General features: G+C 40.0%; 1 long non-coding RNA gene across 1 annotated transcript in view; it reads right to left on the minus strand.

The window, feature by feature from the left end:
* Positions 1-9,381: 9,381 nt before the first annotated feature.
* LOC144336418 (uncharacterized) overlaps positions 9,382-16,018 on the minus strand; it is a 100,046-nt gene continuing 93,409 nt past the window's right edge. The window contains exon 5 of the long non-coding RNA XR_013408199.1: positions 9,382-9,638. This is a non-coding gene — a long non-coding RNA (uncharacterized LOC144336418). The remainder of the gene's footprint in view (positions 9,639-16,018) is intronic.

The following is a 16,018-nucleotide window of genomic DNA, read 5'->3' on the forward strand; positions in this document are numbered from 1 at the left end:
GAGTGTGACTCCAGACATTGAGGCTGTTTCACTTAGAGGTCAAACAACTTGCCCAAAGACATGTGGCTATTAAGTGGAATCAAACCCATCTCTGCCACTTACTCATTTAAATCGTCAGAAAGCACTGTTTTATGGATCTTAATGACCTATTATGTCTGTGAGATTATTTTGTCCGCAAATAATAGAAAAACACAATTCGGATCCATATAAACCATAAAGAAATGTATTCTTTTCCACAGGAAGTCCAGAGACAGGGTAGCCCCAGTCATGATGTGGTGGGTACTTCAGCTTCCTTCTCTACCTCTGCAGTTTCCCCTACGTTGTGCAGGCTTCGTCTTTAGGTTGACTCCTCTCCCTAGATGGCCATTGAGATCCTACCTAGTCCTCACACAGACATAATAGCAGGCCTTTTCCTAACTGAGCATTTACAAGGGCACAGGAGAGCCATGAGCAGCCAGAGGAGTTGAATGGGTGCTGCAGAGCCAATCACCATCTCCCTTATTCCTTATACTCACAGAGCATGCTCGAGTTTTCAGAGTACTTTCATGGTGATTATCACTTTCAGTTTTCACAGTGAGCTATGTGAAATGTGAGTTTTGGATTATCCTCACAGCTAGATTTGTTTGCAGGAAAAAAATATTTAATTTAAATTGTTATGTTAATATTCAATATATTAAGGTACAAATCTCACAATCTAATACTTCCTTAGGTTTTTTAAGTCCACCTTACAAATTCTGTTTTTTAAGTCGAATGAATTTGGTAATCATCTTACAGAGAACTTTTTTTTGTTGTTGTTTGTTTGTTTTATTTGTTTTGTTTTGAGACAGAGTCTTGCTCTGTTGTGCAGGCTGAAGTGCAGTGGCATGATCTCAGCTCGCTGCAACCTCCACCTCTGGGGTTCAAGCAATTCTCCTGCCTTAGCCTCCTGAGTAGCTGGGATTACAGACATGCACCACTAAACCTGGCTAATTTTTGCATTTTTAGTAGAGACAGGGTTTCGCCATGTTGCCCAGGCTGGTCTTGAACTCCTGACTTCAAGTGTTTCACCCACCTCGGCCTCCCAAAGTGCTGGGATTATAGGTATGAGCCACTGAATCCTGCCTACAGAGAACTTTGATTAAAACTTCGTCCTATTTATAAACAAAATCAAATATTTTAGAACCTTTTATACTGCACTTATAAATTTATTTCATATTTAATTTTATTAAATAATTATCTGACTTAATAAATGAAACCTTCCTGAGCACTAAATAATTCTTTTACATTTGATATGTTCAATTAAACTGATAATATGTTGAACATGACGTTCTCTTAAATAATTAAGACCTGGATATAAATTTACACACATCAGAATCAATTATGCATTTGTGTATTTTTAAATGGATTTACAAAGCAGTTGCTAGAATAACTCAATCATCTTAAAACATGACAAGTTTATAAAACATCAAATATGTATAAACTCCTTAACCCCAAAATACAAATACGGTGAGTTTTGTTCTCAAAACTTATTGGGGTAAGGCACTTCCCACTCAGGCTACAATTTTCCCCATGTAACTACAGCTTGAGGTTGCACAACCACCAAAGATTTTGGCCACGAGGCTGAGTTCTTTGGTAACTAAATGAATTCTATTTGTGGTTGCTATGTCAATTACTCCTTAATTTCAGGAGAGGGATAGGTCAAGTAGCCCAAAACCAAGATCCTTCTGATTATCTCAGAAGAGTTTACCCCACTCACATCACTTGATTGGATTTTGCATCTCTTTGGCAAAGATGCGTAAATGTTTTCCTTGTTCCTTTAAAGAACTTTGAATTTGCCTGATTCCTACATTTCTTCTTATTCTTAGGATTTCATAACTCTTATATGGTATTAAAATGATATCCAATTGAATTCTGAGTTTGTTGATTAGTTTACAACTTGCAAGGTAATTCAACTGACACACTTTAGGTTATACGAGTTACCTGCAAGTCGTGTGGTAGGGCTCTGAACTATATGCGGTACTTTTCTCTCAGAGCAAACCTTCTATGGCCCATAACTCTTGCCTCTGGTTAGAGAACGGTCATTTGCCCAACTTATAAAGTTAGCCAATGAAAAGAGTAGCAGCCTTCCAAAGTGGTATAAAATTAGAAACATCTGAAATCTGTAACTACAAAAATAAACATTATCTAAACTTAAGCAGAGCCTACAGAATTACAGCTGCTGTGATTCCCCTCTGAGGGAGTTTCTTGATTGGGAGAAGATGGGCCCTAGCATCAGCAAGTAAGAATTCAGCTACCTGTCAGCATAAAAAAGCCTAGTAGAACTTTCTCTACTTTCCCATTGAAGCCCAAACCGTACTCCCACTTTTTAAGTTGATATAAAATTCTTTACATCTGCTTATTCAGGGAGTTACTCATTACTGAGTACTCCCACATGTGCATGTAAATAAACATTGCATTTTATTTTCTCCTGCTAATCTGTCTATTGTAAGTTAATTCTCAGGCTCCCAACATTTTGCACCTAAATGGGTATATTAGTCTGTTTTCACGCTGCTAACAAAGACATACCTAAGAGTGGTTAATTTATAAAGAAAAAGAGGTGTAATGGACTCACAGTTCCACGTGGCTGAGGAGGCCTCACAATCATGGTGGAAGACGAAAGGCACATCTTACATGGCAGCAAGGCAAAAAGAGAATGAGAACCAAGCAAAAAGGGGCTCCCCTTTATTAAAACCATCAGCTCTCACGAGACTTATTCACTACCATGAGCACAGTAGGAGGGAAACTGCCCCCATGATTCAATTATCTCCAGCTGGGTCCCTCCCACAACACATGGGAATTATGGGAGCTACAAATCAAGATGGGATTTGGGTGGGGACACAGACAACCCGTATCAGTGGGTAAACAAAGTTTCCTCTCTACACTTTTAGCAAGCGTAGGATGGAATGATTAGGACTCCCTACTTAATCTAGAGACAGCAGTGATCTCGGACCTCTGACCAAGCTGGTAAAGGTTAACCTTCTTAAGCATCAGACTCCTGGGTCTCTGCTGGGGCCCCGTGAGTGACTCCGTTTCGTAAGTGACTCCGTTTGGTGGTAACTTTGGCCACTTCCTTTCTTGTTGATGAGACTTTAATAAGGACAAAGTCATGGGACTTTAGTGGCCCTTTCGGAAAACTTAAGATCTCCCCAAACTAGCTCCTCTAAAACCTCTCTCTTACCATCTTTCCTCCTCCTTTTACTGCCTTGAGTGTTCCCTTCAGCTCCTTCGACATGTCCCCTTCAAGACCCTACCTCCTCCATCCCTCTGTCTGCCCCTGTCAGATCTTTTCTTTCCCACTCCAGCCCCCCATCTCTTTACATTCACTCAAGCTTTAGGTCTCCTTCCCTCAACAGGGTCTCTTGAGGGGTTGAGGGACCCCAAAAGCAATCATGTGAGGCTAAAAAGACTTATTGAAAATAGAATGGATGTCTCATCCACTCAGATGGGATATGGAGACACCCACACAACCGCTTGATGTGTGCTCAGTCCCTTAATCCACAAACTCAGTCCTAAATTTTAGTCCACAAACTCCATAAGATTACCAAAAAAAAAAAAAAAAAAATCTTAAACTCTTTCCTGTAAATATCCGTGGAAAGTTTTAGTCCTCATATTGAACTGGTAATCTCAACATATTCCATCTAATAAAGATACAATTTGGGTAAAAGTATAAAGGGGAGTAAAGACGGGAACCAACTCTTGTAAACCAGGGAATTTTGTATTACTGTGTTTCCACCTTGGGTGCTGTGACTATTGTTATAGATGGCTAAAAATTTTAGGATGAAAGCCATCAGTTCTCTATTTGCACTAGTTTGTATGTATGTATATATGTATGTTATGTACAGGTGATATTTTCCTATCTCTGATTGGTATTGACAAATTAATCTCTAAAATCCCTTAAACCAGTTCTAATTGGCTTAGACAAACATGTGCTATATAAATTAAAATATTCCTAAAACTTTCAAAAGTATAGAAACGAACCCAAATGTTTTTCAAGTTCATGTAATTTGGGTAAATCTTTGGTAAATAAGACTAAATTGAATTTGTTGCTTTAATAAAAACAGGTGGTATGTCTTCCAAGTTATCAGCATTAAGCGTGAAACAAGTGTGCATTTTATTTGCCTTGGATTTACCAGTTAAATAACCTTATATCTGTCAGATGTTTAAGATTTAAAAACTATAAACTTAACCTAAAGAACAACTGTACAAGTAAAGATGCAATAAAAATGAATTGCATGATATCCATTATTTCTTGTATATGAAGCACAGAAAAAAAGTATTTAACTTTTTAAATTTTAGTTTTATTTATTTTAGGTTATTTGCTTTTTTGATTTTTTTGATAATTGCCTAAAATAAGTTAACAGAAAAATAACTTGAGATGATGGGTAGCTTTGTTTAATGTCTTAAGAAATTTTCAGGCTGGGCACAGTGGCGTGCACGCCTGTAATGCCAGCAGTTTGGGAGGCCAAGGCTGGTGGAGCACTTCAGACCAAGAGTTTGAGACCAGCCTGGGTAGCATGGCGAAACCGCATCTCTACAAAAAATACAAAAATTAGCTGGGCATAGTGCTGTGTGTCTGTGGTCCCAGTTACTCAGGAGGCTGAGCTGGGAGGATACCTGAGCCAGGGAGGTAGAGGTTGCAATGACCTGAGGTAGCGCCACTGCACTTCTGCCTGGGTGACAGAGTGAGACCCTGTCTCAAAAAAAAAAAAAAAAAAAATTTAGCTGGGCATGGCGGCTCATGCCTATAATCCCAGAACCTTGGGAAGAGGAGTTCCAACTTGAAGTCAGGAGTTCAATACCAGCCTGGGCAACAAAGTGAGACCCTGTCTCTACAAAAAATTTAAAAATTAGCCAGGCATGGTGGTACATGCCTGTAGTCCTAGCTACTCAGGAGGTTGTGGTGGGAGAATTACTTGAGCCCAGGAGTTCAAGGCTTGCTGTAGTGAGCCATGATCCCACCACTATACTCCAGCCTGGGTAACAGAGCAAGACCCTGTCTCTAAAAAAAAAAGAAAGAAAGAAAAAAAAATTTTCATTAACAACCTAAACAGAATTGTTAAGAATACATTTATTAAGTTGTATTTTTATCCCACATTTATATAAGTGGGATAAAAATTTTATGAATGGGCTTTTTAACAGTTATGTTTTATAATATGTATGCTTTAAGATAGTTTCAAAAACCATTTTGGTGACTTGCAACTTTAGAGTTGTGCTAATGAATAGATATTCATTAAAAATCTAGATCATTTCTAAGTAAGGATCTCCTGAAACATTCATTATTAAACCAAAGTTTATATATTTTCAGTTTCTTTTTCTTTTCTTTTTTTTTTTTTTCTTGAGACAGAGTCTTGCTCTGTTGTCCAGGCTGGACTGCAGGGCACCATCATGGGTCACTGCAGCCTCGACCTCCCAGACTCAAGTGATCCTCCTACCTCAGCCTGTCAAGTAGCTGGGACTACAGGCGTGCGCCACCATGTAAGGCTAATTTTGGTATTTTTTTAGAGATGGAGTTTCACCATATTGCCCATGCTGGTCTCAAACTCCTGGGCTCAAGTGATTTGCCTGCCTTGGCCTCTCAAGGTGCTGGGATCACAGGCATGAGCCACTGCACCCAGTCTTGATTTCTTATTTTTACAAAGAGACTAAAGATACTTGGGTCTGTAAATAAACTTTTTTTTGTCATACTGAAAAACTGTATTATGAAGAGGCATATAAGCATTATGAAATGATATATTCGTAAACTGCTAGCCTGCTATGGAATTTTGGAATATGGCAGACAATTCACAATTGTCTACTTTTCATTACTGTCTAGTTTCCTCTATAAAAGGAAGGTTACTAATGATAAAAATTAATTATAACCAATATAAGTAAATTAAACTACTAAAAATAATAACAGTGAAGGGATACAAACACAAGGGGCTGGGCATAGTGGTTCATGCCTGTAATCCCAGCACTTTGGGAGGCTGAGGCCAGAGAATCACTACTTGAGTCCAGGAGTTCAAGACCAGCCCAGGTAAAATAGCAAGACCCTATCTCTTAAAAAATAAAAATTAGTTGGGTGTGGTGGTGCATGCCTGTAGTCCTAGCTACTCAAGAGGCTGAGAAAGGAGGATTGCTTGAGCCCAGGACGTCAAGGCTGCAGTGAGCCTAGATTGCACCACTGTACTCCAGCCTGGGTGATAGAGCAAGATTCTGTCTCAAATAAATAAAATAAAATGAGCTTTAGTATTAATAGTACCTATTAGCAAAATTAGAGTTTATTTTCCATCTTTCTTAAAATGACAAAAATTTCTTGGATTATTGGTCTGCTCTTAATAAAATACTGTAAAAAGTTTTTCTTACCGTTTAAGTAACCTACTCATAAAACAAAGATTCTATGCCTTAGCAGGATCATTTTCTATGTAGTCTTTATGATGTCCTCAATTATTTAAGGGAATCAAATCTCATTTTTAAAAGAGCTAAGGTTTTCCTTACAATCATGTTACCTCCTATATTTACCTTTGAAATCTTTATCACTTTGATTAAATAGGTAACTAAGTACAGCTCCTAACTTATGATAGTTAAATATGCCATTTTTTGACTTTACGATAGTGTGAAGGTAAAACACGCTTAGTATGCTCCTTGACTTACTACGATGAGATTACATTTGGATAAACCCATTGTACGCTGAAAATATGGTAAGTCTGTTGTTTTGCAGTGATCTGTCATCCTACTTAATCAAGTAGAATGAAAAATTTACCTTTTCTTCTCAAACATTTTGACATTTTACATCTTAGATATATTGCCTTCCCAAATTCAAATCCTAGATAAAATTTTAATCTCAATTCACTTTGAGATTTTCCAGAAGGCCTCTGTTATTTTACATAATAAAAAGAGATCAATTTTTTAAAATTAGGTTTTTTTGATATGTTGAATTGCATGAAAAGCATTGTCAGGGAAGAAGAGATGCTTAACCTTCTCTAATTATACTCATGTGGGTAAATATTATTACTATAACTATTTCAGAAGTTATACAAAATTTCTAGAAGTTTGGCAATGCCCTCACAGGACATGATGTGTCCTGGTAATGTCATCCCTGCTATTAGACAACCACAGTATAATGTTATCAGTGGCAACTTCAGTTATTATTTTAAATGTTGTATGCCACGAAACAAACAAATTCTCTTCTCCAATTGCATTATTTTTGTAATGAACTCTCATTGGATTTTTAACCATGGTCATTTTAAGTCTTTTGTCATCCACAGACAATTGTTTTATGTCATTGCTTTTCTAAAAGCTCTTGCCATCAACTACAGGCCAGAATGCTTCATCTTCAACAAAAGGGGACTATTTCAGACACCCATGAAGAGGACCATGCCAGATACTGTGGGGCACAGGCTTCTGATGGCATTGCTTAAATAACTGAAATCATATCACTTAATTGAGTAAGGGTTTCTAGAACTCTAGTGGAGAAGCTAATGGGTTCATAAAACTGCCAATCCAAGATCACGTAGAACAAGAATTAGTTATGTGGGACTAAATGAATTGATGAAAGATAATTATGGCTTTTGTTTGGAACATTTCTGTTTCTTTAACGTTCCATTTTCTGGATTTAGGGAACCTCTTACTCTTTTCTCATAAGTTACCTATACTTGTAACAATTTCATAGATTAAATGTTTGTAACAAAAATGAAAAGTTTTGCTTTTCTTTCAGCCTGATCCCTCTAGAATTCATTAACTCTCAATGAGTACTCTTATTTTCATACTTATTTGCATACATTCAATAAGAATTTGTTCTTTTTTTTTTTTTTTTTTTTTTTTTTTTTGAGACGGGGTCTCGCTCTGTCACCCAGGCTGGAGTGCAGTGGCCGGATCTCAGCTCACTGTAAGCTCCGCCTCCCGGGTTCACGCCATTCTCCTGCCTCAGCCTCCCGAGTAGCTGGGACTACAGGCGCCCGCCACCTCGCCCGGCTAGTTTTTTGTATTTTTTAGTAGAGACGGGGTTTCACCGGGTTAGCCAGGATGGTCTCGATCTCCTGACCTTGTGATCCACCCGTCTCGGCCTCCCAAAGTGCTGGGGTTACAGGCTTGAGCCACCGCGCCCGGCCTGTTCTTCTTATAAGAAGGCATGATTAGAAACATTGGCTGTATAACTAAGGCTTTGACTAGTATGTCATATTTAAGAATGAAGTGCATAGAATCAGATATGATCAGTTTTTTAAAATTTTATTTTGGGTTCAGAGGGTACATGTGCGGATTTGTTACTTGGGTAATTTGCATGTCGCTGAGGTTTGGTGTACACATGATCCTATCACCCCAAGTAGTGAGCATAGGACCCGACAGGTAGTTTTTCAACTCCAGCCTCCTTCCCACCCCCTCCCCCTTCTACCAGACAGTTTTAAAAACTAAAGTTGACTTTATGGAGCCAGTGCTTACAAAGTCCTCTTGGAAAAACCATCCTGGTATCTGACTTATAGGGTTTCCAGTCCTCAAGAGAGTAAATAAGGTCACCTCCTGGCAAGTCCAAGAAGCTTAGGATATTTTGGGGACCTCAAGAAGAGAAGCATTCACCCAAATGTATAGGTATTGCCAAAGTCTCAGAGGAAGTTCCTGGCTTGACTTCCTAGCCTCAAGAGGCTTTTAAAAGTCCAACCTGTGATTCTGTATAGAAAATTCCAGCAAAGCAAGCTTTAAAAGTCTCTGAGTTCAATTACTCTTCTTGATGCACTTATGTAAATAATCAGGCCAAGCTTAATGAGACTAGACTTGTAAACAAGAATAATCTTACTTTGATTATTTTTGATCAAAATAGGGACAATGATTGAGAGAAATTTTATGTTTCAATAGAAAACTATCATCAAACATTGTGAATTATCATATTCTAGTCTTGTTCATTGCTTTTGAGGTTTTATTATCTACCTATAAATTTGACCGAATTCTGCCGTCTTCTACATTTTTATCAAATTCTCATTTTTTCTAATTGTCTTCAATATCAGGCTCCAAATTAACATTTCCAATTCCTACCCTCACCTTCCTGACTTGGTGTTGTTGAGACCTAAAACCTGATTGCTGAGCGTCTAGGTTCTCTTGTGGCTCTCCTTTGCCCAAAGTCCTATAAACTGAAGTTGAGTGACTTGATATAAACTTCAAAGGACTCATCACTACAACAGTGTGGGCCTCTGAGGAAATTCACCAGAACACCCACATCTTCCATGATCTGATCTGAGAAGTAACCATGACTGTGACTCTAATGTCTATACCGTCAACAAAAATAGTTACCTGTGAACTGAGAAATCTGTCAGATTGCCACTGCTATCTTCACTCCACCATCTAATGATGCTTCAAGCCCAGTGTCTAGAAATCATCTCAACTGGCTGAACTGTGGACTCAAAAATTGCGTCTATCATCTGCTCTCGCCATTAATCTTTGTTTTTCTTTGTGTTTCCATAGAAATACCCCTCATGCCCAAGACTAGGAGATTGGTTTGACAAAATACTGTGTAGTGTGCTTATGTTAGGTCTTTGGCGCTAATGATATTTGTTCTGATGTATGTTCCTTCCCTTTGCAGATCCTTACCTCACAAGGCCCGACCAGTGTCTTTTCTCCACAGCAATAAACCCAGTTCCTTGTTTGTGAAACACCTGGGGAAGTATTAAATGGGGGAAAGGAAGGAATTAACAGTCCACCAAAATGGTATGAAAATTACTTTAAACTCAAAACGTCTTCACAATCAGCAGCCACAGAGAGAAACATTATCTAAACTTAGGCAGAGCCTCCTGAATTACAGCTTCTATGACCCCTCTCTGAGGGAGTTTGAGAAGTGTGAGAAGACTCATCCCAGCATCAGCGAGTGATAATTTAGCTATCCGTTATCATCACAAGGCCCGATCGAACCTTCCCTACTTTCCCATGGAGTCCAAACCCCACTCCACCTGTCTGTTAAATTGGTATATAAACCTTTCACTCTGCAGCCATAAAAAAGAATGAGATCATGTCCTTTGCAGGGAAGTGGATGCAGCCTGTAAACCATTATCCTAAGCAAACTAACGCAGGAACAAATACTGCATGTTCTCACTTATAAGTGGGAACTAAACGATGAGAACACATGGACACACAGAGGAGAACAACAATACACACTGGGCCCTATTGGAGGGTGGAGGGTGTGAGGAGGGAGAGGATCAGGAAAAATTACTAATAGGTACTGGGCTTAATGGCTGGGTGATGAAATAATCTGTACAACAAACCCTCATGACACACGTTTACTTATGTATCAAACCTGTACTTGTACCCCTGAACTTAAAATAAAAGTAAAAAACAAAAAACCAAAACCTTTTACCTTTTAGTATTCAGGGAGTTGCCCATTATTGAGTATTCTCACATATATGTGTAAATAAACTTTGTCCTTTCTTTTGTTAATCGGTTCATTGTTACTTAATTCTCAGGCCTCTGACCATTGAACCAAAGTGAGTAGAGAAAAACATTTTCCTCTTAGACTGTCTGGGCAGCTATTTAAAAATACCCTAGACTGGATAATTTATAAAGAGTAGAAATTTTTTTTCCTTTTTTTTCTGAGAGAAGTCTCGCTCTTGTCCCCCAGGCTGGAGTGCGATGGCTAGATCTCGGCTCACTGCAACCTCCACCTCCTGGGTTCAAACAATTCTCCTGCCTCTACTTCCCAAGTAGCTGGGGTTAAAGTGCCTGCCACCACGCCCGGCTAATTTTTGTATTTTTTAGTAGAGACAGGGTTTCACCATGTTGGCCAGGCTGGTCTCGTACTCCTGACCTCAGGTGTTCCGCCAGCCCCGGCCTCCCAAAGTGCTGGAATTACAGGTGTGAGCCACCGAGCCCAGCCTATCAATAGTAGAAATTTATTTCTCCAGTTCTGGAGGCTGGGAAATCCAAGAGCAAAGCATCAGCACATTTGGTGTCTGGTGAAGGCCTGCTCTCTGCTTCATAGATGGTGCCTCTTGCTGAACCCTTCCATGGCAGAAAGGCAAAAAAGGGCTCAGAAGCTCCCTGAGGCCTCTTTCATAAGGGCACTAATCCCATTCGTGAGAGCCCAGCCCTTATGACCTAATTACCTCCCAAAGGTTCCACCTCTTAAAACCATCACCATGGGGGTTAGATTTCACCATGTGAATTCTGGGTAAACATATACATTCAGGCCATACACCTACTAACACCAATGACCGAGTGCCAGTGTAAGTCCCATTCTCCCAGCACATGCTACAGGGCCCTTTCCTGAGTCCTGGGTTACCCCAGGGTCATATGCTCTGGTTGGCCCTGGATAATCCTGGTTTACACCACAGAAATTATTTGCCACATCCTCTTCTATTCTTAAAAGTTTTCCTCCTTTGGATAATAAGTTATATTAATTAGGAACATAACAGATCCTATCTGCAAACATAACATGTCCCAAACTTAACTCCTGATCCAGCAAATGGCAACTCCTTCCTTTCCGTTTTTGAGACCAAAACCTTTGAAGTTACCCACGCTCTCTTTCTCTCATGCCTCACTTCCAATCCATACTGGTTCTACCTTCAACACATATTCAGCCTCTGATTCTCGCCACCTGCTCTTTGACTTGGATCTAAGCCACCTTTACTTCATACTGAATTATCACCATAGCCTCCCACCAGACCTTCCTGATTCCACCTTTGTCCAGAGTGAAACTCTTAAAGTATAAGTTGAATCGTGTCAATCCTCTGCTCAAAACCCTCCGAAGCTACCCTTTCATCTCTGAGTAAAAACCGGGTCTTTACCATAGCTTACAAAGCCCTGCGTGGTGGGACAGTGACATTCCCCATTCCACACTACATGCCCTTTCCATCTCATGTTCTAACTCCTTTCTCCATTTTGCTCCAACTCCCTATGGCCCTGTGTGGTTCCTCACATCTACCAAACATGCTCCCTGCCTCAGGGCCTTTGCACTCACTCGCCCCTCTGCCTGGAATGTTCTTTCCTCAGATCTGTAAGACTTACTTCCTGACATTTTTCAGGTCTCTGCTCAGATGCTCAAATCTCATTTTATTTTTAAAATGTCTTCATTTACCACCTTATATAAAATAGTCATACACATACACACACACCCTGTTGCAAGTTGGGTTCTCTGAAAGCAGATACTGGGGTGCAGGATATTTATTAAGGCTCAGCACCTGTGAAAGGAAGATATGGGAGAAGCAGAATGGAGCAGAGGGTGAAGTTGAATGGAGATACAGGCTTGACAAAGCACTGGCCAATTTGGCAGGGAGTTGAAGAGCAAATGTTGCTCATCAGAGTTGTCCGTATTGGGTAGAAATGACCAGGACTCTTGCTTTGTGTAACCACTGGGTGAGGGTTGCCTTGGGAAGGGCATGACCTAGGGCAAAATAGCAGCCCGCAACTGAGGTTGATCCTGAAGGAACTGACAGCTGGAGTCTGCTGCTGACCACGCCCCATAGCTGGGCAACAAGTTCTTCCTTAAAGGGGGGTCTGAGTGGAGCATCTTTGTGTCTACTATACCCATCCACCTCCCCCCATCATGGTAATAAAACTTCCTGAGGGCAGAGACTGGTTGTCTAACAAACACTAATAAACCACTGGCACTCAGAAACTGCCTGGTTCATAGTAGGGCTCAATAAGTGTTGGTTGGTTGAGTGAATGAAAAGGTTAATAAATAAAATCAGTTCCTAGGTTGGATATTTATTAAGACTAAATGCAAGGCTGCCTTAAATTTTTTTTTATCTCAGTGGTGCTCCTTCAATCTTTCATCATGAAAATATCTCAATCATTTTTCTCCATGCCTGTTATTGATATAGAATGACAACACAGGATAATGATGCATCTTCAGTAACCTGAGAAGGAAGCATTCTTGGTGTTCTCTAAAGTCAGATTTCTTTTATGTATTTATTTATTCGTAATCTGCTTCCACAGGTTGAACAGATTTCTTTTTGATAGACTGTGTGGCAGAATGACAGAGTACTACTGGACATGGGGTCTGAAGATCCAGGGTTTAGTGTCAGATCTGTTACTGGATGACTTTGACCTTGAGCAAGTCACAGCCTTCTTGAATCTCAGTTTCTTCATCTAAAAGTAAGAAAGTTGAAAATATAATTTTCAGTATTTCTTCCAGCTTCTTGCATACTGTAGTTTTCGTCATTCAGGCCCTTGAATTGTACATTTATGTGATATTTTGCCTGATTATCTTTAGACAGAGTTAAAAAAAAAAAAAAAGAGCTATTTCAAGAAGGTGGGTGAGTGATATAAACAACGAAGAGTTAAAAGAGGGAAAGGAGGCTGGGTGCAGTGGCTCACACCTGTAATTCCAGCCCTTTGGGAGGCTGAGGCAGATGGATCACTTGAGGTCAGGGGTTCAAGACCAGCCTGACCAACATGGCGAAACCCCATTTCTACTAAAAATACAAAATTAGCCAGGTGTGGTGGTGTGTGCCTGTAATCCCAGTTACTCGGGAGACTGAGGCAGGAGAATCACTTGAACCTGGGAGGTGGAGGCTGCAGTGAGCCAAGATCGTACCACTTCACTCTAGCCTGGGCTACAGAGAGAGACTCCATCTCAAAAAAAAAAAAAGAGGAGGAAAAGGAAAACTAGGCAGTAGGCAGATGGTGGCTGAAAGCAGCCCCTTCTGTGCACCGATCCATCCTAAGAGATGACCTGCCAGGGCACAGGCCAGTTCAAAGGCCAAGCATAATCCTAGGACAGGAGAACGGATGAGTCTATCCCAAGCTCTATCAGTAGGAAGAGCAAATGTACCACTGGAGGCATCAGACTAGAAAAAGAGGTAGGGCACCCAAAAGGGTATCGGTATTTGTTTATTGCCTGTCTTTCATCTCTCTCATAATCTCTCCCCTACATTGTAATCTCCATAAGATTACAGAATAGGCACCTAATAAATATTTACTTAAAAATAAAAGATGTTAGCATCTCTAAAGCAGTGATGTTCACATATTTTTTTGGAAAGCAGTCACTGTAAGAAACACATTATTTTTTTCACATAGGACCCAATATTTCCATCAGTCTATTTATCTATCTATCTGTCTATCTATCTGTCTGTCTGTCTGTCTATCTATCTATCTAAATTAAAACGAGTTTCATGAAACAAATCTTACTCTTGCTAGGCACAATGCTTTCTGTTATTTTAATCTTCTATTTCTTTATCTTAACAATTCTGACCCTGACCTAGTCAACTCATTTAGCAACCTCACAGGGCGGGAGGGAGGCCCCACCAGTCAGTGTGATGGGATCACCTGAGCTGGAAATGGAGGTTCCAGCTGAATCGGAAATTTATTCTGATTTCACGCTCTGCAGGAAGCCTTAATATTTTAACAAGATTTCCTCGTGGATTTGCCTTCAGGGAATGAATGTGTTCATCAGCAAACATGAGTATCCATCTTGTCAATATTTCTATCAATTAATTGATAGTCTATAGTAATTAATCAATCAATTGATATTCTATTTTATATACCACTCTCTTGTGAATTTGATTAATGTGAGTCAGAATCTGAGAAACTGTTCACCTCTGGATGCCCTGACAAGGTCATAATTCTACAAAGAACAGACCCCAGACTGCACAGAGAATAGGCCAGCTCTGTGATGATTTAATGGAACACTCCCTTCGGGACAGTCTAATGCTTGGAGCAGTTTGGAAAGACACCAAAGATCTTTTTGGATGCTGTCACTAATTTTAGACTTGATAGTGAAATCATTTGTAAACCTGTGTAAGCCTCTCTGCTTACCCAAATAAGAATGTTTTATAGAGATGACAGACTTCAAGTTTGTTTTTTATAAAACTCTCTTATAGCACTTGTCCTTTGGTAATAATAACAGAATCATTTCCAGAGAATTCATAGTTAGCACACATGAATATCATATAGTGGAACATGGTTTCTTGCCCTTGGAGACTATATCATAAATACAACCTCCAGGGCAAACTAAACCTAAACAATATGCTCACATAAGCATGTGGTTATTCAATCATGCATTGAGTTTGGACAGGGTTTTATGGTCTCCACATGTGTGCAGGCTCACTTGTTCTTTAGGAAGTCAGGATGGGTGGTGTTATAACTGTGATTCTGAAGACTTAAAATAATCCAACAAGGTCACGTGCTCAGTAATAGAAGAACTAGGCTTCTTGCCTAGTCAGCCTAGTCAGCTGTCTTCCTGTGGTTTCACAATAACATTTGAGTATGACAATTCTCTTCTGCAGGGCTCCAACCTCTCTGATGTCCGACATGCTTATGAGCGGGTTCCAACACACTGCAGTTCTATTTCCAAGTCTACTCATCCTTCCAACTTACACCTCACATGGTGCACATGGAAAAGACATAAATTTGGCTAACTTTGTGCAATGCAAGAGGGGCTATGTACACTTGCCACTCTTGAAACTATCCTCTTGACTCTCGTGGCTGGAGAAAGCCATCTGATCCCAAGAGTTATCTAGATCCAATATCTGGAGGGTACTTCAAATCAGAACCAATAAAGCAACAAAAGGAGGTAATCAGGAATGAATGCATACCAAGGAATGAGCATGATGGACAGCTGACCACACAGTTTATATAAACATGCAGCACACTGCAAAGAATATAGAGTGAGTTTCTTGGACCAGCTTCCAATCTGTCTCCACTAAAATGTAATGAAAGTATGGGACTTCAAATACGTTGTTAGTCACTGTTAACCCCTGGAGCTTTTCAAAACCATCCTTACTCAGACTTTACTCCAGGTGGACACCCACCCCATCCTAAGGGTTTGATAAGTGACTATTCCTGTTGTTTAAAGCAGGCATTGGCCGGGTTCGGTGGTTCATGACTGTAATCTCAGTGCTTCAGGAGGCCAGGGTAGGAGGATCACTTGAGTCCAGGAGTTGAGACCAACCTGGGCAACATAGTGAGACCCCACCTCTAAAAAACACAGAAAAATTAGCTACCTGGGAGGCTGAGGTAGGAGGATAGCTTGAGCCTGGGAGGTAGAGGCTGCAGTGAGCCCACTCTAGCCTGCATCAAAAAACAAAAATTAAACTAAAAAATG

Source organism: Macaca mulatta, chromosome 18 (genome assembly GCF_049350105.2).
Source record: "Macaca mulatta isolate MMU2019108-1 chromosome 18, T2T-MMU8v2.0, whole genome shotgun sequence".
In the NCBI taxonomy this organism is placed as follows: domain Eukaryota; kingdom Metazoa; phylum Chordata; class Mammalia; order Primates; family Cercopithecidae; genus Macaca; species Macaca mulatta.